The following is a 16,977-nucleotide window of genomic DNA, read 5'->3' on the forward strand; positions in this document are numbered from 1 at the left end:
TCCATGGCAGAATTCTCCAACATCCCTAGTTATTTGAGAGTGTACACCTAATGGTTGTTTCTTAAAACACATTACTTATAATTAATTTGAATGTGTATGTGAGGCTGCAGCCTGCAGTACCATATTCAGGCAGTACATGGCAGACAACCAGGACATAGTTCTGCAGTTCAGACAGTTTGAAGCTAGGAGGAAGTAGGCTGAGAGAAAGACTTATATGGCTGCCCCTCACCTCTTCTGCTGGGCAGCCACCCCCGGGGAATGAAGTGGGCAGACCCCTCCTTCAAGGGGCTATGGGGGTCACCATGGCAGGGGTTGTGCCTAGGGGCCAGCACAAGCATAATGTGTCCAACTCTGCCAGCTGCGTAACTTTGCTTGAAGCCTTCGCTGTATCAAACTACCTCCAGAACAATAGTCATGTGATAAAGAATTAGAACTAATGATTCTAATAACCCAACCTAACTTTTTTGATCTCTCTGACTGCTATCCCTGTTAGCTCCCACTTCTAAGTCAACTAATTCTCTCTCTGAGATACACCAGATTAACAGCCAACTAACAGCCAATTAACAACCTCAAGTTGAAAAGCTCAAAGTTTCTTTCAGTTGATGTTCAGGCAGAAGATGGAGGCAAATGTGTGAGCCATATGAGAAGGCAGGGGATTTTTTCAAATGTTGAATGTTTAATATGAGTGATAAGAGTTGGTGTCAGTTGTCAGGCCCCCTCTCCAGGGATAAATTTATCTCTAAGGGAGAATTTCCAAGTTGGATACTGGATACATCTTGTCTCTGCTGCACATGCTTGTACATGTGTGGTCATTTTACATGTTAGGAAGATTTATTATGGACGTATGGTAGGACAATTATGTTTTTCTAGTATATAATTAGCTACTCTATTTTATTCTAATTGTGTTTTCCTTTTCCTCCAAGAACCACAGTTTTCCCCATGTTTCTCCTCAAAGTAATCCTGTGAGGCAGGATAGGCTGAGAGGCAGTGACTGGGCCAGATCATCCAGTGAGAAATGGGAGGCATTTCATTTGCTGGTCCTCCTCAGGCAGCAAAATGTCCTGGACCAGCACTGGCTGTGTATGTATCTGTTAGTAAGATAGTAAGTCTCTTTCCTGAGTGTGTGTGTGTGTGTGTGACAGAAAGAGAGAGAGACCCCTATGTCATGTTTGTTCAAATGTTCTGTGTCTGTGCCATATACCCATAAAAGGGAAAGCTTGTGTTGAGTTCTCCACCATAAAAGAGATATTAGTCTTTTGCTTCCAGGCATGCATAGAAGAGAAACATATTTTTCCCCTTTTATTTTATGTTACTGTCTCTGTGTATGTACAAGTGTCGTGTGTGAGTTCAGTCCTGGGAACAGAGTACTGGGTCACTACAGACAGCTAGCCCCTCAGTCCATCATGACCTTAATCTGGCTATCGCTGTGTGGCTCTGAGGAAATCATCATAGGGTGTCATCATTAGCAAAGGCAAGTTTACGATTTTGTGTAGTTGTGTGACTTCTTCCCCCTCCCAACACACACACGCACATTTCACTGTGCATTTATGATCCTAAAGTGACTTGATTTTCTGCAGAATGGGAGTTGATGCTGGAACAGTTCCAAAGAAGTTCTTTTGTGTGGCTGTGTGATTTCCCCACCCCTTACTTGCATGTTCAAGTACATCTATTTCCCCTTTTTGAGGTATGGGATGGTAACTGTTAGTGATTCACAGACTACTCTGCCCATCCTTAGGGATGTACGAAAGTCACTTACCTTTCCGAAGGGTGACATTTGTGTGTGGGGGGAGGTGCTCTGTCCCTTCCCCCGAAATTCTCCCTGGCTGGCTCCGCTCCGTGGTGACTCCCCGGAGCCGCTGGACAGGGCCACCCCACAGCTGGACATCCGGCCGCTGGGAAACCTGCACAGAGATGCAAATGGCGGCCACCATAGCTGCCGCCATTTGTGTCCCTGTATTTTGCCGTGGTAGGCTACGTAAATATTTATGTAGCCTATCATGGCAAAAAAAAAAAAGGAAAAAAAAGGAACGTAAATGGCGGCGGCTATTCTGTTTGTGCCACTGCTGTTTCCGTGATAGGCTACGTAAATACTTATGTAGCCTACCATAGCAGCCTGGCAGGACGCAAATGGCTGCCGCCGCCAGAGCATCTGCCCCAGGTAAGCTTCGTCCAGGGGAGATTCCGATGGGTGGCAAGAGGTGGGAGGCCGTTCCGCCATGGGTTTTGGGAGGCCGAATGCCAGTGCATTCGGCCTAGGGATGTACGAAATTGCCCTTACCTGGCTCTGCTGGGTTCCACTTGGGGGGGGGAGGCACTCCGTCCCTCCCCCCAGAATCCTCGCCGGCCTGCTCTGCTCCGCAGGGATTCCGCGGAGCCACCGGCCAGCTCCGCCAGCAGCCGGACATCCGGCCGCTGGCTAGCAGGGACGCAAATGGCGGCAGCCGTAGCTGCCGCTGTTTGCGTCCCAGTAGTCAGCTGTGATAGGCTACGTAAATCTTTATGTAGCCTAACATGTCTGACTTTAAAACAAAAACAAAAACGTGTGTATGCAAATGGCGGCGGCTACGGCCACCGCCATTTGCGTTCCTTATTTTGGGCCGTCTTAGTATACGTAAATATTTACATAGAATAAGACGGCAAAAATAAGGTGAATGCAAATAGCGTAGCAGACGCTATTTGCATTCCCCCTTATTTTCACCGTCTTAGTCTATGTAAATATTTACGTAGACTAGACGGCCCAAAATAAGGAACGCAAATGGCGGCGGCCGTAGCCGCCGCCATTTGCATACACGTGGTTTTTTTTTAAAAAGTCAGACATGATAGGCTACGTAAAGATTTACGAAGCATATCATGTCTCCCCCCCGCAACACTGGAAATGGCGGTGGTGGCAGCTGGTCGGAAGACCAGCCGCTGCAACCGCCGCCGCCATAGCCGCCGCTGGAGCCGCCGCCGCCCGGAAGATCCGCCCCAGGTAAGTCTCATCCCAGGGGGGATCTGCGGGGTGGCGGGGGGGTGGCAGGCCGTTCCGCCACGGAGTTCGGGGGGCCGAATGCACTGGCATTCGGCCTCACCGTGATCCGTGGCGGAATTCTCTGCCATCCCTAATTTGGCCTCACTGAAATCCGTGGCAGAATCCTCTGCCATCCCTACAAATCTATGTCAAATACAGATAGATTTCAAGTTTAGTCAGAGTATGTATATGCAACTCCTTGTGCAGTATAAAGACCAAAGATACAACAGGTCTGTAGTCACCAGCAATGGCCTCAATCTGATTGTTGCTAGGTAGAAATTCTGATATACTCAGAAGGAAAAACATGCAACTAATTTGCATAGATCAGATCCCACATTTTTCAATATAATAGGCCCTGTTCAGGGGTGAAGTAGGACCACAATTTGTTATTCATAAGCAATTCAGACCAATTATTCACACATTTTGGAAAAAGAAAACGGTTTCTGGCATTCTTTGTTAGTTTTTTGTCCTTATTATTTGCTCCCTGATGTTCTGGTGGGGCCTGAACACTAAGATGTAGCATTTAGGAAAAAAGATGCAAGCCAGTAAGCCAGTGCTGGAAGTTAGGATAGAGAAGATCTCGACGGCCACCAGGTATTTCCCTTTGGTACTCAGATAGGCGGGAACAAAGGAGAGCCAAACGCTGCAAAAGACCAACATGCTGAAAGTGATAAATTTGGCCTCATTGAAACTGTCCGGCAACTTCCTGGCTGGAAATGCTACTGTGAAGCAGACAATGGCCAGAACACCCATGTAGCCCAGAACAGTGTAGAACATGGTGACTGAGCCTTCATTGCATTCTGCTACAATTTCCCCAGTCAGTGAATGCATGTCCATATCTGGGAATGGAGGAAATGTACTTAGCCAAATCAAGCCAATTCCTATTTGAATAAAGGAGCAGGAAATGACGATCAAATTGGCCACCCTTTTCCCTACCCATTTCCTCATCTTGGATCCTGGTTTGGTTGCCATGAATGCCAGAACCACAGTGATGGTTTTTGCCAAAAGAGCAGAAAGAGCAACTGAGAAGACGATGCCAAAAGCTGTTTGCCGGAGAAGGCAAGTCATCTTCTTTGGCTGTCCGATGAACAGCAAGGAGCAGAGGAAGCAGCAAAGGAGGGAGATGAGCAGGATGTAGGTGAGGCTTCGGTTGTTGGCTTTGACTATGGGAGTGTCCTGGTGCCTCACAAAGTTTCCAAGTATCAAAGCTGTGATCACAGCAAAAGCAACAGCAGAGAAAGACAATGAAATCCCCAAAGGTTCCTCATAGGAGAGATAGCTTATAACCTTGGGAATGCATTGATCCTGTTCTAAGTTTGAATAGTGATCTTCTGAACAATCAATACAAGAATCCATATCTGGAAAGAAAAAGTAGTGCTTTTTAAGGAGAGATAGAGAGCAGATGCAATCTGAGAAGACGGTAGACGCCGTTAAAGTAACTTGTCTTGAATAGGGATGTCAGAGAATTCCACCACAGATCTTGGTGAGGTCGAATGCCAGTGCATTCCGCCCCTCGAACTCCATGGTGGAATGAAGGCCCCCCTGCCCCCCACCCCATGAAAGGTGTGCGAAACGGGACACCTACCTGCTGCCATTCGCGCTGACTTGTGAATGGTGGCTGCGTCCGTGATAGCCGTGATAGCCTATCACGGCTAACGCAGGGACGCCATTTGCATCCCTGCGGAAGCCGTGATAGGCTGTGTAAGTGTTTTGCCATGTATTTTGCCGTGATAGTCTATGTAAATATTTATGTAGCCTATCACAGCAAAAAAAAAAAGGCAACACAAATGGCAGCAGCTACAGCAGCTCCCATTTGCGTTCCCTTTTTTTTTTGCCGTGATAGCCTACGTAAATATTTACGTAGCCTATTACGGCAAAATACAGGGACACAAATGGCAGCGGCTATGGCAGCCGCCATTTGTGTCCCTGCAGGCTGCCCAGTGGTTGGATGTCTGGCTGCAGGCGGACCTGGCCGGCGACTCTGTGGAACCTCCACAGAGTGGAGTCAGCCGAAGAGAATTTCAGGGGGAGGGACGGAGTGCCTCCCCCCACCACGAATGTCACCCTTCAAAAAGGTAAGTGACTTTCGTACATCCCTAGTCTTGAATTATTCATATATCCTATCCCTATCAGATAGCATTGCCAAAATACATCTGCCTTAATCCAAGTCTGGAAAACAAAAAACAAAAAATAAAATAAATATGCCTCTGATATGAGAGAGAACATGGTGCTTCATGATTTATTATGGTAATGCATGAACTCTGAGCCAAGATGTCTGCGTTTAAATCTCACCTGTGCACCACATGCTCACCCAGAAGCCTCTCTCTCTCTCTCTCTCTCTCTCTCTCTCTCTCACACACACACACACACACACACACTTAAGAACATAAGAGCCATGCTGCATCAGACCAAGGGTCCATCTATTCCAGCATTCTGTTCCCACTATGGCCAACCAGATGCCCGAATGAGAAGTCCACAGGCAGGACATGAGTGCAACAGCACCCTCCCACCCATTTTCCCCAGCAACTGGTGTTGCTTTCTCTCTATCTGGGCATCGCTACACCAGCATAAAATCCTGCATTTAAAATGGGGCTTTCTGCTTCCATTTCAAATTCAGGATCACTTCGACTCCCTTTTTCACGTGCTTCCTTTTCCCCCAACCCTTTTCCCTACTTCTCACGATATCTGAGTCTTCCATTCTCTTTCATTGACCTCATTCCTTTTCTTGCCATGTTTACTTTTTTCACAGAGGGAACTCGAGCAGAAGACAACAGGGTAATTTGATAGCTCATTATCTGTGATGTATTTAAAAACAGAACAAAGGGCATTTAATGATGATCACGGTGTCATGTAAAGAGCCTGCAAGCTTCTGTGAAGGAGCAATCGCAATCGCAGGACAAAAGCCCGGTGTGAAGCAGCCCTCTCTCTCTCTCTCCAACGGCAATGCCACTGCCTGATGTAGGCAAGCAAAGACTGCTCCCTGTCAAACTGCTACCACTGCCCCTGCCCCTGTTTTTCCCACCAATCACTCATGACATCCTTCTCCCCTTCCCGCTCAGCTTACTTGGTTCCAGCAGCAGTATCCTATTGTAGAATCTTCACTCCCGCTAGATTCTAGAGTGCCAGACACAGCAGAAGGCTCCCACCATTTTGAACCCTCCAAAAAATGCAGTCCCCAGCAAACATGAGCAGGAACTCAACTCCAAAGCAGGATGGCAGTGGTGGCTGGAAGGTGAGGAAGGAAGGCAGTGTGTGTGTGGGGTGGGGGGTGGGGATGCTCATTGCACCACCCCTTCCATCCTGCCAACTGTGGCAGGAGGCTTACTGAGCCTGATGGTACCGCTGGTCTTGGGTATTGTGCTTAACTGGGTTTGATTTCTTTTAGAAGGAGGAGGCTTATGGCATTGCAGGCTTATGCATTTTGAAATAGTTGCATGTAATTTACAAATACATAGATTGAATAGAGGTGAAAGAAAACACTCCAATAGCAGCCCTGCCTTTCCCACATCAGATCTCCAGAGAGGGAGATCTGGGAGATCCCCCAGTGCTTCAGAGTTTATAGGTCATGTCACACTCATTCCCATTCTCTATCTTTTGTCTTCCCAAAGTTCTTCTGCTGTTTCCCACTCACACCTAGCTTGCCCCCACCTTGCTGGAGGGGGCAAATAAGGATGAGTCATCTTCTCTAACCATCTCCAAGCCCTCCTGGGGGATTGTTGTTCAAATTACTTAACAGAAGGTGTACTTGGAAACTTTGCCTCTTACTATTAAGGAATATGTCTGGTCATTCTGGCCCCATTAATCTTGCCAGGTTATCAGAATTAAGGCTATCTCATCTTGGGTTAAACTCAAAAAAGCCAGGAAATTGGAAGCTAAGGGTGATGATTTGTCTTTCTGCCTGTTGTCTATCCACATATAAGAGTGTATAGCAAATTTTACACAGACACTATAATCCTTTCCCCTGGCTCAGCTCCTAGAGCCAGCATATGGCGTTGTTCCTTTTTATTTTGTATTATGCAAGAAACATTGAATTACTGGACTCCCAGAGAGTCTGCCCTTTTACTGGATGACACAGCACTGTGTTCTTTGTCAGTAGCTGGCTATATATATCTTCCTTCTTTCCTTTACGTATGAAGCACATTTCCAACTGAAAGAAACCATCAATCCAATGTTTAGACTAGTGTCAAAATGTGTGACCAAGCATACCTAGGTCTGAATGTAAAAGAGAGGTCTGCATTCTTGCATAACAAGACCTCTTCCTATAGCCACATTTTCAAGGATCAGTAACATTTTCTTACTCCTTCCAGACCAAAGGCCATACACATTTTTGTTACACTGGTTTTGCTGGATATGGTATGAGATGCAGTATGCTTGACATCTATGAAGAACCATGATTCCTACCGGTCTGATCAGAAATTTTCCCTTGAGGACACAGGGCACAATCATAGCAGCAAAATGGCTCCCCTTCCTTCTTTTTCCTGATGTGGCCAGGATGGCAGTTGTCATTACACACAGAAATGGGCAGCACCTAATCAGAAACATCAGTGGAGAATGGACAGCACTGAGAAAAAGATGTTTTGATCATTATGGTTTCACTTGTGGTTGTAAAGTATCACGGTGTTCTAAATTGGATAGATGCTTAGGCCCTTTTAGAGCCCAACAGATCCCTGGCATGGACCCAGCTTGGCTTGCATTTGCAAGCCGAGCTGCATAGTTCCTGCCACTCAGGAACTTTAGTGGGGGAGGGGTTGTGTGAAGTCGCAGGCGGATTACTGCCAAATCCTGGCCATGACTAGCACAATTTGCACAACATCGCAGCTTAGACCATTTGTAGCTGTGATTTTATGCAAATTGTGCTATTTCTGGCTGTGATTTTGCGCAAGTCAGGATTTGTGCAACCCTCCCACCAAAAAATCTATGAGTTAGCTTGACTCATTGCATGCCGAATCAGGCCAACTCAGGAATGCGCCGCAGTACAGGGGCCTGAGTGACTATGTCGATGGCCTGTAGCACTTCACCATGTCACAGTGCAGCAAGATCTGGGCCACCCACCTCATGCCCCGAGACAAAGTCCAAAAGAAGTGTGAGCCCGGCCCATTGCATTAGGTCAATGTCAAACTGAGATGACCCCATAGTTGTCGTAGAGGACATGAAGTCTTGATCTGGTCCTGTTAAGGCAGCTGCAGCGTAGATGTTCAATTCCTCCAGGACCATACTTCTAGGGTTCTCCAACAAAACATCTGAGTAGGGATGTACGAATCCCTTGCCTTGTTCCATTCCAGGGATCCGGGGTGGGGGGGGAGGTGATCCATCCCTCCCCCCAAAATCCTCCCCAGCGAGCTCTGCTCCGCAGCAAGGCCGTGGAGGCGCTGGCCAGGGCCCGCAGCAGCCAGACTTCCAGCTGCTGCCGGGCTGCTGCGGCTGCAAATGGCGGCCATCGTGGCGGCCGCCATTTGTGTCCTTACATTGGGCCATGATAGGGTATGTAAGTATTTACGTAGCCTTTCACTGCAAAGAGCAGGGGCGCAAATGACATAGCGGCCTCCATTTGTTCCCATGCTCTTTGCTGTGATAGGCTACGTAAGTATTTATGTAGCCTATCATGGCCCAATGCAGGAATGCAAATGGCAGCCACTACGACGGCTGATATTTGGGGACACAGCAGCCCGGCAGTGGCTGGAAGACGAGCCACTGCCGCCGCTGCTGCTGCTGCAGCCGCATATACCACCAGGTAGGTCTGTCCTGGGGGGATTTCGGGTAGTGGCGGTGGGTGGTTAGTCCGTTCCGCCACGGACTCCAGGGGGCCCGATTCCAAAGAATCTGGCCTCACTAGAGTCCGTGGTGGATTTTTTCCAACATCCCTCCATCTGAGACCCCTCAGTAGGGATGTACGAATTGTGTACCTTCCGTGCCGCTTGACTTCCGCAGTTTGCGGCCAGTGCTCCGTACCGTCTTTCGCAAGCCCCCGGAATTCTCCTCTTTTTTTTCTGCTCCGAAAGTTACGAAGATAAATCTGTACCGACAGCCATAACAGCCGTAATTCTGGATAACATCCGTAAGAAAGGCTATTTTTCGTAGATATTTATGTATTTTTTTCCCCTCCCCTGAGACGTGCAGTAATTACTTTCAGCCAAAGCACTTCCTCCTCCTCGGGGCTTCCCAAAACAAAGCTGCCCTAGGTGTGCCTGAGCAATGCACTCTTTGTTTAAAGCAACGCAGAAAGAAAGAAAGAAAGAAAGAAAGAAAGAAAGAAAGAAAGAAAGAAAGAACCTTTTAAAATGGCCATGCCAGTCAAGAGCCCTGCATGAGTATTATTCCCCCTGCTAGGCTTTCTATTTCCACATCCAGCCTTGTTGGTGATATGGTGAGGCTAAAATGGAGAGGTGAACCAACTCTGTGCATGTCTGCTCAGAAGTAAGTCTTGCTGAGTTCAATGCAACTTACTCCTACACATGTCAGCACCCCACTTGCCCCCAGCTCAGCTTTGTATTTCCACATCCAGCTCATTAGCAAACCTCCAGTTAGTTATCTCACTGGGTGACTTTGGGCTGGACTCTAACCACTAGATCATACTTCTGTTATGAAACTCATGAAGAACAAGAGACAGTATAATGGAAAGTTCTTTCTGAAGCAGTCACACTTCACTTGTACAAATGCAGCATGAAGGGAAAGATCAGCAACCTTCTCTTTGTTTGAATAAAAAGCACACTCTGCACATGCTCAGGGAATGGACAAAATGAGGAATAAATGTACCAGGGAATATGAAGAACTATATTCTTCTATTGTGTGTGTGTGTGTGTGTGTGTGTGTGTGTGTGTAATCTCCCTCCATCCAGGTATTCCCTGGATTCCCCCCCCCCCATTCACCCAAGGGTCTTCTGAGATAACTAACAGGAGGTTTGCTAATGAGCTGGATGTGGAAATACAAAGCTGAGCTGGGGGCAAGTGGGGTGCTGACATGTGTAGGAGTAAGTTGCATTGAACTCAGTAAGACTTACTTCTGAGTAGACATGCACAGAGTTGGTTCTCCTCTCCATTTTAGCCTCACCATGTCACCAACAAGGCTGGATGTGGAAATAGAAAGCCTAGCAGGGGGAACAATACTCGTGCAGGGCTCTTGACCGGCATGGTCATTTTAAAAGGTTCTTTCTTTCTTTCTTTCTTTCTTTCTTTCTTTCTTTCTTTCTTTCTTTCTTTCAACAGTGTTGATTTAAACAAAGAGTGCATCTCTCAGGCACACCTAGGGCAGCCTTGTTTTGGGAAGCCCCGAGGAGGAGGAAGTGTTTATGCTGAAAGTAAACAGAGATGGAGGATTTCAATTGAAAAAGGACACCCACAAACATGGTGGTGTTGAGCACAATTCATTAAAAAAAAAAATCTTACGTATTTATTATCGGAATATACTACCTTGCGTTTTTATTTACGAAAATTTTGCAACTCTGTGCAGATGACAAAAAAAAAGCCTCATGACTGCTGGCTCCGCAGGACCTCGTGGTGCTGTTCCGCAGAGGATTCCGTGGCACAGACTGAAGGGAAGTCGATCCCATTTCAGTCCGTGGCAGAATTCTCTGACATCCCTACCCCTCAGCCAGCTTGGTCGGGGAAGACATTGGGCAGCAGCTTGGGCAGTTCCCCAATAGCATCCCCAATCTTTCTCTTTGCCCAAGACAAGGAAGGCTCTCACAGTCCAAACTAAGGTGGAGGATTTTCCCAGTGATCAACATGAAACAGTTATGGTTAAAGGTCACCACCCCCACCCTCATACTTGTTTTTCTACCCTGTGTGTGTATGTGCATGTGTGTTTTTGTATCACACCATCAATCAGGTGTCGCTCTCCTCTATAGGGAATTGCTGTGGTACCCCTTATGATATGTAAAAAACCGTTCTGTTGTGCCAGTGCATGTATGCTTTAGGTGCATGTATGTGCCATGGCTGAGCCAACACAGCTCTCCCTGCTTTGCCACCTTATTAGGTGGCTGGGAAATGGGGGTGGGGGTCCATGTTTTGTTCTTTTTTAAAAATCAACCAAAACCAACACCTGCACAGAACAACTATGTGTGATAATGGCACATATATACTTGTGGCAGGCAGCACACATATATCAACAGGACATGATGGGGGAGTACCTTCAAAGGCAGCAGTGGCAGAGGGCAGGGGGAATTTGAATGTTCTTTAAGAAAGCCTGAACTTCCCAAGCTGTTCAAGGAAAGTGTGTGTGTGTGTGTATGTGTGTGTGTGTGTGAAAGAGGGAGGGAGGGAGGGAGGGAGGGAGGGAGGGAGGGAGGGAGGGAGTTGGGTTGGTGGGTTTGGGATGAAATTATTTGGAGGTGTTATAGCAGTTAGAAGCAATCTGTTTGTATCGGAAGCCCTAGGCATGCATTCACTGGATGGTGTGTAGGGGTAATGTGTGGAGTGGGATATGGGCACGTATGTACGCCCTGTCCCCAGTGTCACTGCAGGTCCGTTTAGGCCTTCATGTATTGAGCACAAAAGTCAGAATAGGTCTCAGCAAGCACATTCCTTTTTGGCAATGTAAGTCAGGCCTGTCTCATTCAGAGTGGGACCACAGCAGGGGGGTAGGGGGAAGTGTTAAAGTCCCCTAGGTGTCTCAAGGCTAGTGTCCCAATCTGTCTAGTAATGTATGGCCTGATGTTGTGAAGTCACATCCCATAAATAACGGAAAACACATTGAACCAGAATGTCCTTGATTTCCTCTGCAAACTCCTTTGAAAACATGGAAGTACTTGCAGCATTGTAGCTCCAGAATGACACTCCACATGCATGACAAACCTTCACAAGCATTTGCTGCCATAGGTTGTAATGGGACAAAAAATCCTTAATAGTTGTTAACCACTGGTCAGAACCTCGCCAAACCAAAGAAAGGCACGCCTCAGCTAGGAATGTGCGAACCCACCCCAGCTTGGGTTCTCCGGGAGCCCGCTGAAGCACCACCCTTTCTTGCTTCCCCCCGGACCCGTGTTCGGGCCGCCCACAAGCTCGGCAGGCTGCCAGGACTCACCGTGATCCTGTCCAGTGAGCACCTGCCATTTTCCCGCCTTTGGTTTCTGCATAAAAAAGGAAGTTTAAAAAATGTGAATTTTTAAATATGCACAGTTTGGGGCCAGGAAAGCTTAATATGTGCAATATTAGTGGCATTATACCTCTAATATTGCATGTAGTAAGTTTTTCTGGCCCCAAACTGCACATTTTTTAAATATGCACATTATTTAAATTTCCTTTTTTATGCAGAAACCAAAGGCAGGAAAATGGTGGGCGCTCACCTGACGGGCTCACAGTGAGTCCGGCAGGGTGCATGCAAGGGGCAAGTGAGGACAGTGTCTCGGTGGGCACAGTCCAGGGATCGTGGGGGGGGGGCATGGACTCTCGGACCCAGTTGGGTTCCCGCAACATCCCTAGCCTCAGCAATCCTGAATAAATACATCAATAGATTTTAGCAAAATTTCGAAGTTATATATGAAATGCCATGATGAAATAGGGGAAAAGTGTAAATGTGTCATTTTTCAGCAGATTTCACTCCTTGTACCTGTGGAAATTTTTTATCACAAGTCTCTACAATTGCAGACCTCATCAGGTAGAAAGTGGATATCATGTATCACTTTTTTTTAATCAGTAGAATTTTGAGGCTTATACTGGCGGAACTTTTTGGTGTATGACTCACCTTCAATAAAAAGGCACTCCCGCGACTCTTTAATTTATATTATGTTTCTTTTATTGTACACGGCCTGGTTATGTTGGACAGGAAAGGTGGTGTAAAGTATTTTGAAACAATCAAGTTGTGCTACATCTGGCAAGATCCTTGCTGTCTCACCTGCTTGAACGTCCTAGGCCACACGATGCTTTTATCATGGACTGTTAACTTTTTTCCAGGAGGAGCTGCTGGATTGAACATTCCCACTTTAACTCTCAGAAAGGATTGATTTGGGAAAATTACCCAGTTTGTAACATCGAATCCTGTGACTGCTTCTCCATTTTCATCAAACTCTACTGCCTCCCCTGCACTGTTGTTGAATGAGATGCCCCTCAGAAAAGGATGGAGCTAAATTCAAAGACAAAAATGCACAAATGGACAACAAAGTATTTTCATGATCACGCTGACAAGTACCTATCCTAGGAAGGTTGAGAGTATTTTACATCAGTCTGGGTCTTGCTTCCTCACTACTTTACTGTGGCTAGATGGATTCATGGATACAAAACCTTTCCCTTGGGAAGAGTTCTCTGCCCCATTTCCTAAGCAGGTAGAAATAGAAATTTGTGGCAGATCATTTTGGGTAACTGGGAATTATGGTATGCCCCTCACTCCATTTTGACTTAATGTGCCCCTCTGGAAAAAATAAGTTACTGACCAGGATTCTATAGAAAAGGGAAAGGAGATGGAAACAACAAGCAAAATGATATCTATTAACCTTAACCTTAAACCTAATAACTCCTATGCATGACTTTAAGAAATGCTCCATTGAGAGGCTGGGAAGAGCTTCATGTGTAACTTCTGAGGCTTTTAATGTAAAGAGGACATAATACCACTGGCACTGGTACCAGCTTGCCCCCTACACAGCCACCTCCCTATCTAAACAAAGAAAAGATGTGGCTTTGATTGGAAATACCTGCCATGCCAGCACATTCCAGGAGACCAGCTTTCTTCCAGAGTCCCATAATTTGTGTTTGGATCTTGATATATACATGGAATATAAAGCATGTGCCACAGCAAGGGCAGCATTGTAAACATTGTAGCTGTGACCAGTCATACTCATTTCAAAAAAAGTTCCAGGAAGGCTCTCCAGTTTCTCATCCGTGCTGCAGTCTTTCTTCAACACTCTACTCTCGCTGGATGTTTTCAATGAACAGTTAAAGGCTTTCTCCCAAAATACCTTGATGAAGCCATCTTCTCTGGCCCAGGAAGGATTTACACTCTGAAGAAATTGCTTGAATCCTAATGGGTCCTTTGAGTGGACTGCAAAGGATAGCATGCCATGCAAGGTTTGTATATCGTGACCTGGTTCAATGGTGCTTGTTGTGAAATCCCAATATGTTGTCATAATCCATAACTTACTTATTGGTGAATCCAGGCCTGCTCTCTGAATTAACAAGCTTATTGTAATTATAAGTGGATTTGCAGTATCAGCAAGAAATACATTGGCTTTGCTTTCCATGAAAGCTGAATGTCCTTCCAATTCACTATGTGATGACCATGCCTTTCCCCCACGTTTTCCAAAGGTTGTCATTTTTTCTATAAAGGTAACACAGATACCTCCCTGTGAAAGCATTGGCAGTAATTTTTGCAAACGCCATTCTGCATGCATATTATCCATAGTAAAGAGCCCAATCCATGTCCAGTTGAAATGCACAAGTAACTGGACAAGCCCAATGTACTGATGAGCATCATTTGGGACCATCTGATACAAAGTACGAGATAGTGCTTTGTCACCCCAGGCTGGGGAAAAAGGTCCAGTTGTGAGCTGAAATAGAATGCAGAGATATTTTATGAATGGAATAACATCTGTATGGGAGTGGTATGTGCAATGAAAAAAGTGCTAGCAAATCCTGATTGGGTAAGATGCCTATATGGATAAATATGGACTATAACTCTAATGCTTCAGATGAGATTTGACATAAATGTGGATGGTCAAAGAAATGGCTCATGTAAATCATTGCTGACATGCTAGTTGAATGTTCAGGAAGTTTTAAACATTGTATTTATAGAGCAGCATTTATAGAACTTATAGCAGGGGCCGCGGTGGCTTAGTGGTTAAGACGCTGAACTGCAGACTGGAAGGTCGGCAGGTCAGCAGTTCGAGACCCGAGTGCTGCGTGACGGAGTGAGCTCCTGGCTTCAGTCCCAGCTCCTGCCAACCTAGCAGTTCGAAAGCAAGAAATTGCAAGTAGATAAATAGGTACCGCCTCAGCGGGAAAGGTAACAGCGTTCCGTGCACCTCGGTGTTCACTCATGCTGGCCACATGACCACGGAAGCGTCTTCGGACAGCGCTGGCTCTTCGGCTTAGAAAGGGGGATGAGCACCACACCCTAGAGTCGGACATGACTGGTTGGGGACACCTTTACCTTTTATTTATAGAATCAGATTGATTCAATTATTTGTGCGTTGAAGAGATTTTTAGGATGCACTTCCCTAAATGTATGGGGGAAGTAAGCTACAAGAAAAAGCTAAGAACATCATCACAAAGTGATTTTCCACAGAGTGGACCTAACCCATTCAGTCAGCCAATTCACATTACATGCTGGAATGGAGGGCTGGCCCAGCCATGACACAGGGTGAGGTGCTTGCATCAGGGGATGAACTGGGGTGAGGAGGTAATTTCACCACTCTACTTGGCTCCCTTTATCACCTCCCCTACAAGGAGGGCCCACCTTAGTGTCCTCCAGTGGGTGCTCTGTAGAACCCACTCAGCCACTCTCCTACCTTGGCATTTGCTGTGTTGGGAGAGCAGTCTGCAGGGCTCTCTAGAGCATCTGCCTGTCCTCTCCTTCACTCATCCCAAGGACACAGAACAGGTGGCCACAGAACTCTTGGGAGACCCGAGTGAGCTCCTGCAACAACTGTGTGAACTCCAGGGAGAGCCCCATAGAGCCTACATGCAAGCAGCAAATGTAAAGGTAAGGGGGGCACAGGATGGGGAAATGGGATGATGTTGCATCTACCTTACACAGGACCTGCTGGAATACTTGGGCAAATAAAAACATATTAGCCTGGAACCGAAAAGACAGTAGAGTTGTCTCCTGGTGTCCCTCCCTGTGGTGGCCCGGGGAGGAGGAGGCATTCAGTAAACAAGGTGGCTTGACAGAAAAGTGCTTTCCTTAGCTCCACCTTTCTTATTTCAGATGGTGGGAGGACCTTTAATGAGAAAGAAACACAGTGTCTTTGCAGGCTTATGTAGCAGGCACCACTCCTTTAGCTGCCCTGGTCTTCACTTCAGCCACGTAGGGTTCTATAGTTAAGATTCAGTACATTGAATTCTGCCTGGAAATAGACTGTGTTCAATGGAAATGGCATTGAACACAGTCAATGTTGCTGTTAAGGAGTCTGTGACTGGAGTATATTGCACTAGCTGTGACTCATCTGCTCTGGCTTCCTGTTCACCTCTGAGGCCAATTCAAAGTGCTGGTTTAACCTACAAAGCCCTTTGTGGCTTGGAGTCTCAGTACTTCATGGAACACCAATTCCCTGATGTGCCCACCCATGGCCAAAGAGGCCCTCCTCCGTGTGTCCCCTTTTTCTGAGCTTTGGGGTGGTGGTGGCCTTCTTGGTGATGCCACCAGGTTTCATGCTGCCCTCCCAAGGAAAGATCACCTGCTGTCAAAAATGTATCACCTTCAGTCACAGGTTAAGGCTTTTTTTGTCCTTTTAAATCAATGATTTCTAATCTCTATTACATTTTTTAGGGTTTAGCTTTGGTATTATGTGGTTTTAGACCGTCATTTCTGTTGTGTTTTATTATGTTTACTTTTGTAGTACTTCCTCTCATACTGGTTTTGCATTGTCTTTCTGTTGTTTTTATATGGATGTTTGCTGCCTTCCTCTGGAGTTTTGTTACATGTTATTGCATCATTGTCTTTCTTGTATGACACCTCAGGAATTCATTTGACTGAATATAAATACAAAGAATCACAATCATAATCATAATAAAAGGACCTGGAAAGATATATTTAGTGTGATGATGTCCCATGATAAACCCAGATGCTAACTAACTGAAGATTCTGAGAAGTCTTTGAAGGTAGCCCCACATACATTGCATTATAATATTCCAACCTAGAGGTTGGTAGTGCATTGAGATCAGTGGCTGGGCTATTTCTGTGTAGGAGATATTCAGTGTATGCCACAGAACAGAAGTGTGCATTCATTTGAAAGAAAGAAAGAAAAAGAAGCGTGAAACAGATGTATCCATAAGATTTTCAGTGTAACAATAATTAAAAAGGAAAGAAAAGACAACAATGAA

At 46.1% G+C, this 16,977-nt stretch overlaps 1 pseudogene; it reads right to left on the minus strand.

Moving 5' to 3' along the window:
* Positions 1–3,424: 3,424 nt before the first annotated feature.
* On the minus strand, positions 3,425–7,457 carry LOC146341762 (vomeronasal type-2 receptor 26-like; annotated as a pseudogene).
* Between the last annotated feature and the right edge of the window lie 9,520 nt (positions 7,458–16,977).

This window comes from Heloderma suspectum, chromosome 6 (genome assembly GCF_057233095.1).
Source record: "Heloderma suspectum isolate Gila_16-S chromosome 6, 16-S_ref, whole genome shotgun sequence".
NCBI classification, from domain to species: Eukaryota; Metazoa; Chordata; class Lepidosauria; order Squamata; family Helodermatidae; genus Heloderma; species Heloderma suspectum.